General features: G+C 42.1%; 1 long non-coding RNA gene across 1 annotated transcript in view; it reads right to left on the bottom strand.

Moving 5' to 3' along the window:
• Positions 1–16,427, bottom strand: part of LOC120540041 — a 25,172-nt gene extending 8,745 nt beyond the window's left edge. The window contains exons 1-2 of the long non-coding RNA XR_005635743.1: positions 15,697–16,427; positions 15,182–15,252 (exon numbers count right to left, since the gene is read on the bottom strand). This is a non-coding gene — a long non-coding RNA (uncharacterized LOC120540041). The remainder of the gene's footprint in view (positions 1–15,181; positions 15,253–15,696) is intronic.

The raw sequence follows: 16,427 nt of genomic DNA, 5'->3' as shown, positions 1-16,427 counted from the left end.
CATGAATGCCTTTGTAGATTTCCAACTGTGTTTTGGCTCATTGTCTTGTTGGAAAATCCAACCCCTGCTTAAGTAACTTCAACTTTGTGACTGATGCTTGAACATTATCCTGAAGAATTTGTTGATATTGGGTTGAATTCATTCGACCCTCGACTTTAACAAGGGCCCCTGTCCCTGAACTTGCCACACAGCCCCTCAGCATGATGGTACCACCATCAAATTTGACAGGAGGTAGCAGGTGTGTTTCTTGGAAAGCGGTGTTCTTCTTTTGCCATGCAAAGTGCTTTTTGTTTTGACCAAGTAACTCCATTTGTGTCTCATCAGTCCAAAGCACTTTGTTCCAAAATTAATTTGACTTGTCTAAATGAGCATTGGCATACAACAAGCGACTCTGTTTGTGGTGTGAGTGCAGAAAGGGCTTCTCTCTCATCACCCTGCCATACAGATGTTCTTTGTGCAAATTGCGCTGAATTGTAGAACGATGTACAGATACACCATCTGCAGTGAGATGTTCTTGCAGGTCTTTGGAGGTGATCTGTGGGTTGTCTGTAACCATTCTCACAATCCTGCCTCTCCATATGCCGCTCCTGTATTTTTCTTGGCCTGCCAGACCTGCTGGGTTTAACATCAACTGTGCCTGTGGCCTTCCATTTCCTGATTCCATTCCTTACAGTTGAAACTGACAACTTAAACCTCTGAGATGGCTTTTTGTAGCCTTCCCATAAACCATGAGAATCAACAATTTTTGTTTTCAGATCTTTGGAGAATTGCTTTGAGGATCCCATGCTGTCTGTCACTCTTCAGAGGAGAGTCAAAGGGAAGGAAGCACAACTTGCAATTGATCACCTTAAATACCTTTTACCACTCATGATTGGACAGACCTGTCTATGAAGTTCAAGGCTTAACGAGCTCATCCAGCCAATTTGGTGTTGCAGGTAATCAGTATTGAGCAGTGACAGGCATATAAATCAGCAAAATGACAAGGGAACCCACATTTTTGCACAGCCAGTTTTTCACATTTGATTTCATTTCATACAACTAAATACTGCGTCACTAAAAATCGTTGTTCGGAAAACACCCCAGTGCTCTGATGTTCCTAGGAAATGAGACATACCACTGTTATCTTTTTTGTTCAAAGGAGAGTAAATTATTTTGCAGTCTGAGAAGGGTTCCCAAACTTTCTCATATGCCTGTATCTGTATTTGTGTACAATTGTTTGTACAGAAGCATGTGGTACCTTTTAGTTTTTCAGGAAATTATTTCTGAGAAAGAACTGGCCTTGTGAAGGTCCACCTTTTCTTAGAGGTCTTGGTAGAGTTGCCTGGATTTTGGCACTGGCAGCAAAAGTACAGGTGCACCCCCAATTAACTCAATTAAGAAAATTGGCCAATCAGAGGCTTCTAAAAGTCATGACATCAATTTATGGAATCTTCCAGGCTGATTAAAATGAATATTCAGCTTGGTGTATGGGAATTTCTGACCCACTGATAAAAGCTAATGTAATAAATAAAGGCGGAATATGTCTCTTAGCTATTGTTTTAGCATTACTACTGATAGAAGTAAAAGTCGATACCATAATTGACTTAACATGGGGACCGTATGGAAACGAGACGTGTTGAGTTGGGAGTTTGGAAGTCTTTAACTGGGGTGAATGTAGGGCTGCTTTTTATTTCCTGTGCATTAGTTGGGCACCTCTAAACCTGGACCCTCAATTAGTCCAATAACCCGCAGGTCAGGTTAAATTTGGAGGCATGCACTGGTACAGCGTCTTATCACACCCCCCACACGACAAAACAGCTCAGGATCCTGCTTGGCAAACCCCCCTAGGCAGACGTGCAGTCCAGTCCCACCCTCCGGAAATGACCTGCTATCTGCTGCAGCCACTGTTACGTGGGCATCCCCTTGGCCTGGTTCTCAACAATGAGGGTCCTGCGAGCCGGATCATCCTCGGGTAATTGCGCCACATGGCCGTAGTGCCGTAACTGACGCTCCCACACAATGCAGGTCAAGTGCCTTAGTCGGGACTCCATGAGCAACACAAAGTCAAACCAACGGTACCCGAGGATTCTTTGATAAGACACACATGAAGGAGTCGAGTCTTCATCTCAGGTCCCTGGATGGCGGCCATGTCTGACAAACAGGCTAATATCTTTAATGAATGTGCACATGTGAGCCCAGTGGGTGCTCATTGCTGCTGTTCTTCTACGCATAGGTGCCGATAAGTTACCGACCTCAGAATGCCAAGTACACGACAGCGGTCTGTTTATTTTAATTTTTTGTTCTCACTGACTGTCAATTTCTTGTAAAGGTCCTCCTTATTTTCCTTTAGTTTTAAAAATCTTAATCTTCCATTTTGGCAAAGATTTTTGTGGAGAAGGATTAGGATAGGCGCATGGACTTCATTTACAAATAAAGGTAAGACAAACGTTTTTCAATTTTATAAAAAATGGGATCAGGCTAAGAAAAAAAAATCCAATATTTAAAAACTAAATTTTACCCTTGAATAAAATATTCAGTTTTTCTTGTTATCCTTTTGTTGAACAGTCTGTATTAAAATGGTTAAAGCATCAGAATTAAAAGCTTTTAAGTCAAGTCAAGTCATATTTCATTTCATAAGTCATATCATTTCATAAATATTTCAATTAAGGTCAAAATTGAAATCCGTTTTTTTTTTTTGTGCACAACTCTATACTTATTTGTATTGAATGAGTGTGAATTGTGGAATTGCAACGGCAAATTTAGAACACGTGGAGGGTGAGGAGCAGATGCACTCTCTCCGCTCTCTCTCGCCGTTCTTTCTTAGCCAACTATGCGCCTTACCTGTGTGAGTGTAAAGAGCGCTGATGAGATTTGAAGCATAACCAGTAGCCAATGTGCCAGCTGATTAGTGAATAAGTGACTCTTTGGGGGTTCATATACTGTATTTGTAAATCTCACTCTGAACGAGTCACCAGCCGTGAACCTGACCGCACGTCACTGGTATCATCTGCATCATATATATCAATAAATAAATACTTAAATATTATAACAAAAAAATACACACATGTATTGCTAAAAGGAAAGAAAACATCTTTTTAGTAATTGTTTAACAATTGAGAACGTGGCTGGCATAAAAACCTGCTTTTGCCCTCCTCAAGGATCTGACTTTGACGGCCTTGTACTGAGGGAAAGAAAGAAAACAAAAGAACAGAACCATTAATTATTTCCGCACAAAGATATGCGCATTTTGTTTAAAGATATATTTTGAAATTGATCCATTCACACCCTATAGGTACCCATCTATTTTTGTTTGTTTTAAACCCAATTTTTTCCTTTGTAGGCCCAAATCATGGTGCCACAGCGTCTCCCACCAACATAGTCACCGGAGCAGGAAATCAACACAAACAGGTCACCATTACAATGCAAGGGCGTACTGTATATTTTTTGTGGCAGGGACACAGACATGGGGAGAACATGATAAAAATAATAAATAATTCTTTGCATTTATATAGCGCTTTTCTCGCTACTCAAAGCACACAGCAATTACAGGTTAAGGGTCTCGCTCAAGGGCCCAACAGAGCAGAGTCTCTATTGGCATTTACAGGATTCGAACTGGCAACCTTCCGATTGCCAGTGCAGATCTCTAGCATCACTGAGATGATAACCAGGTGGGGATGTGGATGCATCTGACCCAAGCTGACTACTATGCTTCCATTATTTTTTCAAATTGCTGCAGGCATGATGTGTTAGCTGTATGTGATAGTCATTATAGAAAAAGGAACTTTTTAATAAGTTTTGATTTTCTCTCCCCACTAATATTTTTGAGTTAAGGTCCAGATACAGCGTGTCTTGTCTATTGTTTCTCATAATATGCAATTACAATACAATTTATTTTTGTAGAGCCCAAAATCACACAAGAAGTGCTGCAATGGGCTTTAACAGGCCCTGCCTCTTGACAGCCCCCCAGCCTTGACTCTCTAAGAAGACAAGAAAAAACTCCCAAAAGAAACATGTAAGAAACCTTGGGAAAGGCAATTCAAAGAGAGACCCCTGTCCAGGTTGGGCGTGCAGTGGGTGTCAAAAAGAAGGGGGTCAATACAAGACAATACAATACAATAAACAGACCAGAACAAATCCTCAATACAGTATAAAAATAGAAATATTACAAGTACGGAGCAGAATTTAACAGTAAATGATATCCCATAATAGGATTTGGATATTTGCCTTTTAGCAATTAGCCTTTTCACACCTCCATTTGCTGCTGTTGCTGTCACTGACCTGTGTGTGTGTGTCTGTGCCTACTGTAGTTACAGTAAGTCCACAGATGATTCCAAGACTGAGCGTTGGTTGAATATTTTCCCTTAAGGAATGTCTTGGCAGGAGGAATACTTGCAGTAGATCATTCACCGCCAGCCCTGTTTGCATTCCTCTTCTATTCGTCTGGTGCACGATAACCCAGATGGATGCGTCTGCATTGCTGTGTAAACCTGACGGCACGCGAGACGCCGTCCAGCACAGCACAGGGCTGGGGTCTGTCAGGACAGTGAAACATCACCTCGTGGTGCACGTGTCCCAGTAAGGCTGAAAAAGAATTAAGAAGCTTACTTTTCTGTTCTGTTTTGTTCAGAAGATGCTGCAAGTTAATAAAGCTAAAGTTCTCAAATGGCCTGTGCGCCACTTGTGTTGTGCTTTCTGGAGAGCTCTAAACCAGTGGTCTCGGGGAAACTCCGGTCCTGGAAGGCCGCAGTGGCTGCAGGTTTTCTTTCTAACCCTTTTTTTAATTGGGGACCTGTTTTTGCTGCTAATTAACTCATTTTCCTTTGTGAGCCAACAGAAGACCAACTCAGCCAGGGCCTCAAACCCCAGCCAATTTCACTCCAACCGGTTGTTTAATTAGGCGCCAATTCTTGTTGTTAATTAAAGTCGTTCTTTAATTCCATGGCCTGTTGCTGCTCTCATTGTGCAATGGCAGCCATTTCTGAAAATGTGGATTTTCTCTTTTCTGTTAAAATGTTTTGTGGACCTGAGCAGATAGCACTCCTTCACCTTTCTTTATTTTCAGATATTGTATGATCGACAATGTTGGTCCTGTTTTGGCTCATTTTGTATCTCATTATTGTTTGACTGCTCATTAAGGAAAAAAAAAGTAAGGGGTCTGAGTCTTCAGGAACAAGTCAATTAAAAGGAATGGAAAAGGAGTGAATTAGCAGCAAAAACAAGCCCCTAATTATAAAAACCTGCAGCCAATTGGGCCCTCCAGAACCAGAGTTGGGGACCCCAGCCCTAAACTGATGTCCAAGTTTAGTCTCAGCCCCTTATGACTGTCTGATTGGATTATTAATCACCGCTGAAAATGGACAGATGCTAATGGACATTGCTATTTCATTATACAGCCGTGGCCAAAAGTTTTCAGAATGACACAGATAATGAAATTTCCCAAAGTTTGCTGCCTCAGTTTTTTATGATGGCAATTTGCATCGACTCCAGAATGTTCTGAAGAGCCATCGGATGAATTGCAATTAATTGTAAAGTCCCTCTTTGCCATGAAAATGAACTTAATCCCGAAAACTCAGCTCTTTCACAAAAGGACCTGCTGACGTCATTTCAGTGATTCTTTCGTTCACACGGGTGACAGTGTTGACGAGGACAAGGCATCAGGGCACCCAAGAGAGTCCAGCAAGCGCCAGGAGAGTCTCCTAAAGTTGATTCAGCTGTGGGCACCACCAGGGCAGAGCTTGGTCAGGAATGGCAGAAGGCAGGTGGGAGGGAGGCAAAGACTTTTGGAGGATGGCCTGGTGGGTGTCAAGAAGGGCAGCAAAGAAGCCAAGAAAAACATCAGGGACAGACTGATATTCTCCAAAAGGTAGAATAGTGCCAGGTAGGCTGGTCCGAGTATTTCACAAACTGCTGATCTACTGGGATTTTCACACACAACCATCTCTAGGCCTTACAGAGAATGGACTGAAAAAGGGAAAATATCCCATGGGTGGCAGTTCTCTGGTTGAAGATGCCTCATTGATGCCAGAGGTCAGAGTCTGAATGTCCATATTGGTTTGAGCTGAAAGAAAGGCAACAGCAACTCAAATAAGCGCTTCTTATAACCGAGGTGTGTAGAAGAGCATCTCTGAACACACATATTAAACCTCGAAGCAGGGGGGCTACAGCAGCAGACGACCACACCGGGGGCCACTCCTGTTAGCTAAGAACAGGAAACTGAGGCTACGGTTCACACAAAATTGGACAACAGAAGATTGGAAAAACGTTGCCTGGTCTGATGAATCTCGATTTCTGCTGTGACATTTGGATGGTTGGGTCAACAACATAAAAGCAGAGATCCCATCTTGCTTTGCATCAACGGTTCAGGTTACTGGTGGTGGTGTGATGGTGTGTTGATATTTTCTTGACACACTTTGGGCCCCTTAGTACCAACCGAGCATCATTTAAATGCCACAGCCTACCTGAGTATTGTTGCTGACCGTGCCCATCCCTTTATGACTGCAGTGTTCCCATCTTCTGATGGCTCCTTCCAGCAGGATAACATGCCAGGTCACAAAGCTCAGATCATCTCCAACTGGTTTCTTGAATGTGACAAAGAGTTCACTGGACTCAAATGGCCTGCACAGTCAGCAGATTTTAATCCAACTGAGCACCTTTGGGATGTGGTGGAGTGGGAGATTCGCATTATGGATGTGCAGCCAACGAATCTGCAGGGACCGCGTGATGCTATCATGTCAATATGGACCAAAATCCATGAGGAATGATTCCAGAACCTTGTTCAACCTACACCGTGAAGAATTACAGCAAAAGGGGGTCCAATCCAGTACTGGCAAGTTGTACCTAATAAAGTGGTCGGTGAGTGTACAGCAGCTTCAGAAAGTCTTCAGACCCCTTCATTTTTTTACACATTTTGTTAGCCTTGTGTTAAAATCTTTCAAATTAATTTTCCCCTCATCAAACCACATTCAATACCTCAGACTGGTATAAAAAAAAAAAAAAAAGGATTTAGGAATGTTTACTCGTGTTAAAAATGAAAAACTGAAATATCCCATTGACACAAGAATGAAATCTTTATAAATCAAACATTTACTAACAAAACAGAAAATTAAGCAAAAATGTTCCACCGAACAAAAACAAGGCAAACGGATTTGTCTAAAATGGCAAATCACAGCAAACAAGTCCCAATACCCAATCCATAGGCATAATCCAAGAAACCAAAGCAGTGATTTCAGTAAATCCAAACGGACTCCACAATAAACAAAATGATGTCCTGCTCCTGAGCCTTCTCAGCCAACTTAAAGGTTACGTTTGATCATTTTCAAGTCAGTTATTTCTTCACAAACATGGTGTTTAGGCATTTGTCGCGCAAAATTGTGTTCCAAAGTACAGCTTTATCGAAATGTTTTTAACAATTTTTTCACACTCGCACTTTACAACAGAGGCTAATGGGGCACTGGGAAGTAAACGCCTAAAAACTTACTGATGAAGCTGCACAAAAGTTTTCGATATGAGAAAACATGCCTCCCGTGTTTCTGACAACAAAAGGGATCTGGAAATAATCATTTTATCACATATTCTAGGTGGTATTTTTAGAGGTAAGGATATGTTTCCTGTTTGCTTGTGTGAGTTTGCACATAAATACAGAAGTCAAAACAAAACCAATGAGGTGGCGCAAACAGTTTACTGTGATTTAGTCTTTTGAGAGGAAACCAGAACTCGGACAAGCGTTGAGGGATCACACACAGCTGGTTTTCTTTTAAAGTGTTTTATTTCAAAAATGATGTGTATCGATTATTTTACAATGTGTGTGTAATAATCGCAGGATGCAGATCTATATTCGACATCTGTCTTGGCTTGAAAAATGGAAGTATTACCATATATACTCACGTATAAGTCAGATCTTGAAACACGAAAAATCGTTCATAAAATCAGACCTGACTTATACACCCATTCAAAAATGCGACACTTGTTGGTTTGTTTTTTTTTTTTTACATCTTCTTGCCTCCTCCAATCTCGCATCAGTTTCTCATACGCATCAAATTTTGTTGAAGCAGCGCAGTTACCAATTTCTTTTGCTACGACGTTTAATTTGAAACCAGCTTCATGTTTTCTTCTGATCGAACGCTCCATTGTAGATAAGGAATGCTCTTACGATAAAGGCGTATGAGGGTGTGAGATACAAAAAACACAAATCAGTGCAAACGTCGCTTCGGAATAGTTCAGGTATTCCCATGTGGTCACGTAGGCAAAATACATAGAAAAGAAAAGGCTGTGTGCTCCATGGTTACTCTCTCAGGTGGGCGTTAGCATATCATAATCTCTTGGGCCAATAGCGTGAGTTTTCTGTATTCGACTTAAACGCCCGACATTTTAAAATACCAGAAATTATACTGTAAAATCAAGTCCCGACTTATCTGTGGGAAAACTTAAACATGAGTATATACGGTAGATAACTTTAGGTTTGGAGCATTAGAACAATTAGAACAATTAGAACAATCTAGACGAGAACAGGCCATTCAGCCCAACAAAGCTCGCCAGTCCTATTCACTTGCTTCCTCCAAGAAAACATCAAGTCGAGTTTTGAAAGTCCCTAACGTCTTACTGTCTACCACACTACTTGGTAACTTATTCCAAGTGTCTATCGTTCTTTGTGTAAAGAAAAACTTCCTAATGTTTGTGCGAAATTTACCCTTAACAAGTTTCCAACTGTGTCCCCGTGTTCTTGATGAGCTCATTTTAAAATACAAGTCTCGATCCACTGTACTAATTCCCTTCATAATTTTAAACACTTCAATCATGTCACCTCTTAATCTTCTTTTGCTTAAACTGTAAAGGCCCAGCTCTTTTAATCTTTCCTCATAATTCAACCCCTGTAGACCTGGAATCAGCCTAGTCGCTCTTCTCTGGACCTTTTCTAGTGCTGCTATGTCCTTTTGTAGCCTGGAGACCAAAACTGCACACAGTACTCAAGATGAGGCCTCACCAGTGCATTATAAAGGTTGAGCATAACCTCCTTGGACTTGTACTCCACAGATCGTGCTATATAACCTAACATTCTGTTAGCCTTCTTAATGGCTTCTGAACACTGTTTGGAAGTTGATAGCTTGGAGTCCACTATGACTCCTAAATCCTTCTCATAAGGTGTACTCTCGATTTTTCGACCGCCCATTGTGTATTCAAACCTAATATTTTTACTTCCTATGTGTAATACTTTACATTTACTGACATTAAATTTCATCTGCCACAAATCTGCCCAAGCCTGTATGCTATCCAAGTCCTTCTGTAATGATATAACGGATTCCAAATTATCTGCTAATCCACCTATCTTGGTATCATCTGCAAACTTAACCAGCTTGTTACTTATATTCCTATCTAAATCATTTATATATATTAAAAATAGCAGCGGCCCTAGCACTGACCCCTGTGGAACACCACTCTTAACATCAGCCAGTTCTGATGAGGTTCCTCGCACCATCACCCTCTGCTTCCTGTGTCTGAGCCAATTCTGCACCCATCTAAAAACATCACCCTGAATTCCCACTTCTTTTAACTTGATGCCCAACCTCTCATGTGGCACCTTATCAAATGCTTTCTGAAAGTCCAGATAAATAATATCATAAGCTCCACTTTGATCGTATCCTTTTGTTGCCTCCTCATAGAATTCCAACATGTTAGTAAAACACGACCTCCCCCTTCTGAACCCATGCATTGTTAGGGTAAACGTTAGGTAAGTTTAAATATAGGGGAACGTTAGGGTAAATGTTTGGGTAACATTTACCGTATATACTCACCTATAAGTCGGGTCTTGAAATCTGAAAAATCGATCATAAAATCAGACTCCGATTTATACGCCCTTTCAAAAATGCAACACTTAATTTTTTTTTTCTTTACGTCTTCTTGCCTCCTCCAATCACAGATCAGTTTCTGAGACGCATCAAATTTTGTTGCAGCAGCGCAGTTACCAATTTCTTTCACCACTTCAACAACGTTTAATTTAAAACCAGCTTCTTATTTTCTTCTGATCAAACGCTCCATCGTAGATAAGGGATGCTCTTACGATAAAGGTGTATGAAGGTGTGAGATATAAAAAACACAAAACAGTGCAAACGCCGCTTCTGAATAGTTTGGTTATTACCGTGTGGTCTTGTAGGCACAATACAGAGAGCCTCATCACCGCACCCACATAGAGAAAAAAGGCCGTGTGCTCCGTGGTTACTCTCTCAGGTGGGCGTTAGCATATCATAATCTCTTAGACCAATAGCATGTGTTTTCCGCATTCGACTTATACAACTGACATTATAAAATACTAGTAACGGTGCACTGCTGTAACGATGACGTGCAGTGAATGCACTTGACTTGAGCATTCCTAGTTTTCATCCTCTTTCTCTGTACGTTTAGCATTCATTGGCTCAGAGGTTGATGCGTTTGCTGCTTCCTGAGCAGCTCTTGTTTTCTCCACCCTAGTGGACCGCTTCTTCTCTTCTTTCATTGGCATCTTTTTGCGTTAAAACGGATTAAGTCAGTGTTTGTGTTGCAGTTACTTAGTACATTTTCTTTAATTTTTCATTTAAGCTGTCACTTAAGTGTTCAATCTGCCTCAAGAATGATTTAAGATAGGAAGAGGTAGGGGAAGTGATGGCGAAGGTGGTAGGGATGAGAACGGCGGCCCTACTGGCCACTGCCAAGAGTTGTTTCTACAATAAAATAAAATAAAAATAAAAAGAGTAATAAAAATCATCTCCCCGAAAGCGGATAGTAGATGTCACGTAGTATATGTGTACCAAATTTCAGGTCAATCAGTCAAACAGTTTGCAAGCTACAGGTGATTTAAAATCACGGACAGACAAGCAGACAGCCATGGTAGCGTATTATATATAAAGACCAGAAATTATATGGTAAACTCAAGTCCCGACTTACCCGCGGCAGAACTTATCCATGAGTATGTACGGTAGGTGAGTTTGAATGGCTTTTGTTTTCCGACAGTACCCATGTCCCATTAATTCCAATGCAAAACTCCAGCGCTGGCAAGATATTTTTTTTTAAAGTTATAGAAAATACTGGACTTTGGAACCCAATTTTATGTGGTGAATGTATAAATACCTGTTTGTGAAGAAATAAGTTTGACTTCAAAAAATACTGAGCTTATCCTTTAAATAGCCAGAGGGAGTGGTCAGGAGTGGTGATGTCAGGGTGGCCCCACCTCCTGGGTGGCTCCACCCACAAGGAACAAATAACTGCATTTGAAAAGACAGGACATACTAATAGACATAATCCATCCAGCCATTATCCAACCCGCTAGATCCTAACACAGGGTCACGAGGGTCTGCTGGAGCAATCCCAGCCAGCACAGGGTGCAAGGCAAAAAACAAACCCCAGACACACACACAGCACCCACACACCAAGCACACACTAGGGACAATTAAGGATTGCCAATGCACCTAACCTGCATGTCTTTGAACTGTGGTAGGAAACCCATGCAGACACAGGGAGAACATGCAAACTCCACACAAGGATGGCCCGGGAAGCGAACCCAGATCTGCTTACTGCGAGGCACCGCCACCGTGCCGCCCATAGACATAATGAAAAATACATAAATATATGACACATTGTAACTCAAAAATAACAATGAAATACATAGCTTATAATACATAGCATACAAGACATATTACACCTTGCCTGATGAAGGGGCCTTAGCTGCCTCGAAAGCTCGCATTTGTAATCTATTTAGTTAGCCAATAAAAGGTGTCATTTCACCCTTTTCTCCCAATGAAATACATAAACACACATTAATACCTAACACCAGCACTGACTTAGGACCAGCTGATTTTACAGCCCTTAATGGTGGCATCACCATGCGGTGAGTGTAACTGGCCACTGAATATGAGGCAGCACTTGGATCTGACATAGGCCACAATTACAATCCAGTGGAGTGCGGCCAGGACGGGTGTAACACGACCACAATGGAAGTGAGGCGGCTGCTTTGAACAACGCAGAACTGACCACAAAACAAAGAACCTTATTTTTTACTCAGTAAAGTCCTTCCCAAGAAAAAAAAAAAAAAATCATTGCAAAAGGAAAACTGAAGAGTAACCCACCCAGCGGGCAATGTGGAACACCAAGTAACAGTTGGAGGAGCTCATTAAGGGTTAAGCGTGCTGGCTGGCATGCAGGTGTTACATCAGTCCAGGGCTTCAAAACACCTGCTGCAAAAAATAGAAACATTATCCAGTTTTCCGCTGTCTATTTTTTTTTTTTTTCTTTTTTTAATCTTTCGGTATGGAAAATTTGTCTGGTTTTTTGAAAAGGAAAACACAATGGAGCTCGGCCCCTGGCCAGCCAGACCACCGGCTTTTGGGTATCAGCCTTCTGGCAGGGTTGAAGAAAACAAAAATCTGGAAGCAAGAAAAGACAATTGTCAGGTTTGAAATATCACTACTCTTAGGGTCTATTTTTTTTCTTTTTTGAATTTCATGATCACTGCCTGTGGACAAACACCTCTGAGCTTCAAATGCACATCTGAGAAGAGAAGGTGGGAAGGAAAATAAAGGCGATCGAGGGGTCACATAGTTATTTAGGGGCCACTTAGTTATTGCGTATGAAGTGTCCTGGCGTGCATTCCACCTTAAAGTGCAGCATTTATCTTAGAAGTAGCATGAAGAGTTAAGCAAGCATATTAGGAAAGCAGATGAAGGCTGTGTGAGCAACGAGAAGCTGGAATGTTCTGTGCGATGATGAAAGAAAGTGGTAACTGGAAGACTTGATAGCCGTCACGTACACAGGAAATCCACAGAAGCTGAACTTAAACAGATACTGAGAATGACAAAGACTGTAGTGGAATGAGACTTGTATTTAGGTGTAGAAGAGCATCATGTAAGAATTCACTCAGCACTGTGATGTAAACTCAACTGTCTATAAATATGGGACTTTGACTTCCCTTAACAGACTCCTGTAACAGGTGGGGCTCCACCTTCATGAACAAAAATCAAAGACGCACAAGCAAGCTTCCTCCTGGCTGATTTTTTGACTCGAGGGGTCTTAGGGTAACAATTTTCTTCCACAAAGGTCAGTCAGTCAGTGTCCAACCCGCTATATCCTAACACAGGGTCATGGGAGTCTGTTGGAGCCTGCACAGGGCGCAAGGCAGGAATAAATCCTCGGGCAGGGCGCCAGCCCACCGCATACACACCCACACACCAAGCAGGTGGGGCAATTTAGGATCACCAATGCACCTAACCTGCATGTCTGTGAACTGTGGGAGGAAACCGGAGCTGACACGGGGAGAACATGCCAACTCGGCGCAGGGAGGACCCGGGAAATGAACCCACAGTTCTCCTTACTGCGAGGCAGCAGCGCTACCCACTGCGCCACCGTGCCGCCCTACCACAAAGGTCCCTTCATGAAAACTGGAGACAAAGGAGTATCTTTCACTATTATAAAACATTCATCTATAGCAGTTGTTCCCAACCTTTTTTTGGCCATGCCCCACCTAGGCCTCTCTAAAATCATGATGTCCCCCACTGTAACATATACCTTATTCTTATGATTACCTATTCAAAAAGTGAACTCCTACTCACGTAGAGGAAGCCCATAATGTCATTAATTTGGACTAAACAATCTTCCAAAGAACATGGAAACAAAAGAGGGAAAGGATAGTTGAAGTACTGACAAAGAAATCTCTAAGAAACTGTTAAAAAAATTATATGAAATAATATGAAAATACATATACAGTAATAAGAAATGTGATATTCATAAATATAAAATAACTTTCATGACAGCTTTTTCTGTAATATTTTGATTATTTTATATTTTTGTTATAGGCAGGCACTTTCCAACCCGCTATATCCTAACACATGTGGCATATGTATAAATACCATATTTGTGAAGAAATAAGTTTGCCTTCAAAAAATACTGAGCTTATCCTTTAAATAGCCAGAGGGAGGGGTCAGGAGTGGTGATGCCATGGTGGCCCCACCTCCTGGGGGCTCCTCCCACAAGGAACAAATAACAGAGGTGCATTTGAAAAGACATCCATCCATCCATTATCCAACCTGCTATATCCTAACACCGGGTCACGGGGGTCTGTTGGAGCCAACCCCAGCCAACACAGGGAACAAGGCAGGAACAAATCCCTTGGCAGGGCGCCAGCCCACCATAGGGCACACACACCCACACACCCAGTACAATTTAGGATTGCCAATGCACCTGACCTGCATGTCTTTCGACTGTGGGAGGAAGCCCACACAGACACAGCGAGAACATGCAAACTCCTCACAGGGAGGACCCAGGAAGCGAACCCAGGTATCCTAACTGCAAGGCAGCAGCGCTACCACTGCGCCTAAACTGCCAAAATGTTAGGTATTTAACCTTCTTTCCTATTCAGCATGGAAATAACCTTTAACCTTTTTTTCCTTCTGAAGCTTGTGTTGTTTGTAATTATAATAATAATACATTTTATTTATATACCGCCTTTCCCATGCTTAAGGTTGTAGCCCAATGCTTTAGCCACTAGAGGGCCTCAATACTTCGGTTCCTCCTGCCTCTCCACTATTTCTGTAGTCAGCCCCTTATCGATTATCTTTGGCAGGGGTCCTCAATCCCAGTCCTGGAGAGCCGCAGTGGCTGCAGGTTTTTGTTCTGACCTGGTTGCTTAATTAGAAAGCAATTCTTGCCAATAAAGCACTAACAAGCTATGAAATGAAATTAACTCTGCTATGTCAGGTCATTCTCATATCCGAGATTTTCTTTCCCTTTCTATCATGCAAATGATTTGAAGGCTAAAATGGACGAGTAATTCTCAGTCCTTCACTTTTTTCTCTTCATTTTTCTTCCAAGTATTTAATTAAACCCAATAGTGCAGATAAATACACACAGGTGTAAATGTAAATAAGCTAAATGGAGAAATGCTGCTCTCTCTTGTCATTTGCATGTTATTGATAATAAGGAGCAATTAAAATAGCTGTTTACGACAAAATGAAGCAATAAGGACTCAAAATCACTAAAGTGAAGCAGAAGTGTTACTTTAGCAATAAGTGCTTTTTATTAAGCAACTGGGTTGGAGCAAAAACCTGCAGCCACTGCGGCTCTCCAGGACCGTGATTGAGGACCCCTGATCTATGGGATTAATGTGTAGGGCACAAAGCACACAAGGGGAAGAGCGCTTAATAAGAATACACTGAATTGAAATGAATTGAATGAAATGACTCACCTAGAGTAATGCAGGGGGTCCCTGGTGTGATTTACAGTCTTTACTTTACTTTAGCTGTTAAGCAATATGACCTGTGTGAGAAAACATACACAACAACTCAGCTGTAACAATGATTGAAATCTTAAGACATTACAGGGCAGTACTAATATTAAGTGTGCCCCATGACAAACTCAGTTCCTACCAAGGGTTGATTCCTGTTTCCCAATTTAGAGTTAACTGGCTTTCAGAATGGATGGATGAACATAACTACAATTCCCTTTCCCTTGCTTTCAAAACAATAGTTTCACATGACAGCCCAGTTTTCTATTAGTTTCACCCACTCAGTGTTTTTCAGTATAATTTCATATACAGTGCAGTGCATTACATAAAGGCACAACTGCATGCAGGTCATGACTGTTAAGACACTGCAGCCCCGCTGCCAGAGTGGCAGAAGTGGAAAGAATTCAGTCTGGCGCTCAGACTTTACCCTATCGCTTCTTCAAGATTTATGCCCGCTCTCCAAACCTGACACTCACCTACGATCCTGGGATTAGCTGACTGATGTATGGGATAATCCTGGACCCCACGTTCCTTCCACACTCATGGCTCAGGCAGCAGCAGCTTGTTCTCATTATTTCGTACTCTCAGGCCACGGAGTAGCCAGATCCTGGAAGACTGCAGGCTACAGGAGAGGCCGGGCTTGATCTGTCTGATTCAGTATTGGAATTTGGATGACATGATGTGAGGCCCTGGAGGGATGTCTTGCAGTCTCTACTGGTCCCTTCTGGTCTGCCTGCTTCCGGGTCACGTGCCACGGAGTACTCACGAATTGAAGGACGTTCACTTGTAAGAAACTGAGCTATGAAAAGCATCCTTTCAACAGGTCACTCGGGACACAGATAAGCAGAGAGGTCAAAATTAGGGGTGTTAACATGCCAGGCCTCAGACGTTCAGTACGGCCATTTTTGATTATTAGAGTTGTACTCGGCAGTCCAGTTTAACTCTTTGAGGGTTCAATATTTTTTCCAAAAACCTCAGTTTTCCGAGAAGAACACAATGCACTGGTGTCGCACAGATCAAGATAAATCGTCTGTTGCTGCGCGCTGTGGCTGCTGTTAGCACCTGTTCGGCATGTCTGGCAGCAGTGGCTGCGCAAGGGTGGCTTGATGGCCTGTAGGAATGTATGGCAGGCCGGCTACCTCTCCGTCTTTGCACAGCAGGTTGGCGACAGTGGCATTGTGACGCAATATGGCTTGTACCTCTTGTC

This window comes from Polypterus senegalus, chromosome 12 (assembly GCF_016835505.1).
Source record: "Polypterus senegalus isolate Bchr_013 chromosome 12, ASM1683550v1, whole genome shotgun sequence".
NCBI lineage: Eukaryota > Metazoa > Chordata > Cladistia > Polypteriformes > Polypteridae > Polypterus > Polypterus senegalus.
Note: the sequence above shows the minus strand (reverse complement) of the source record. Positions and strands in the feature narration are given on the sequence as shown.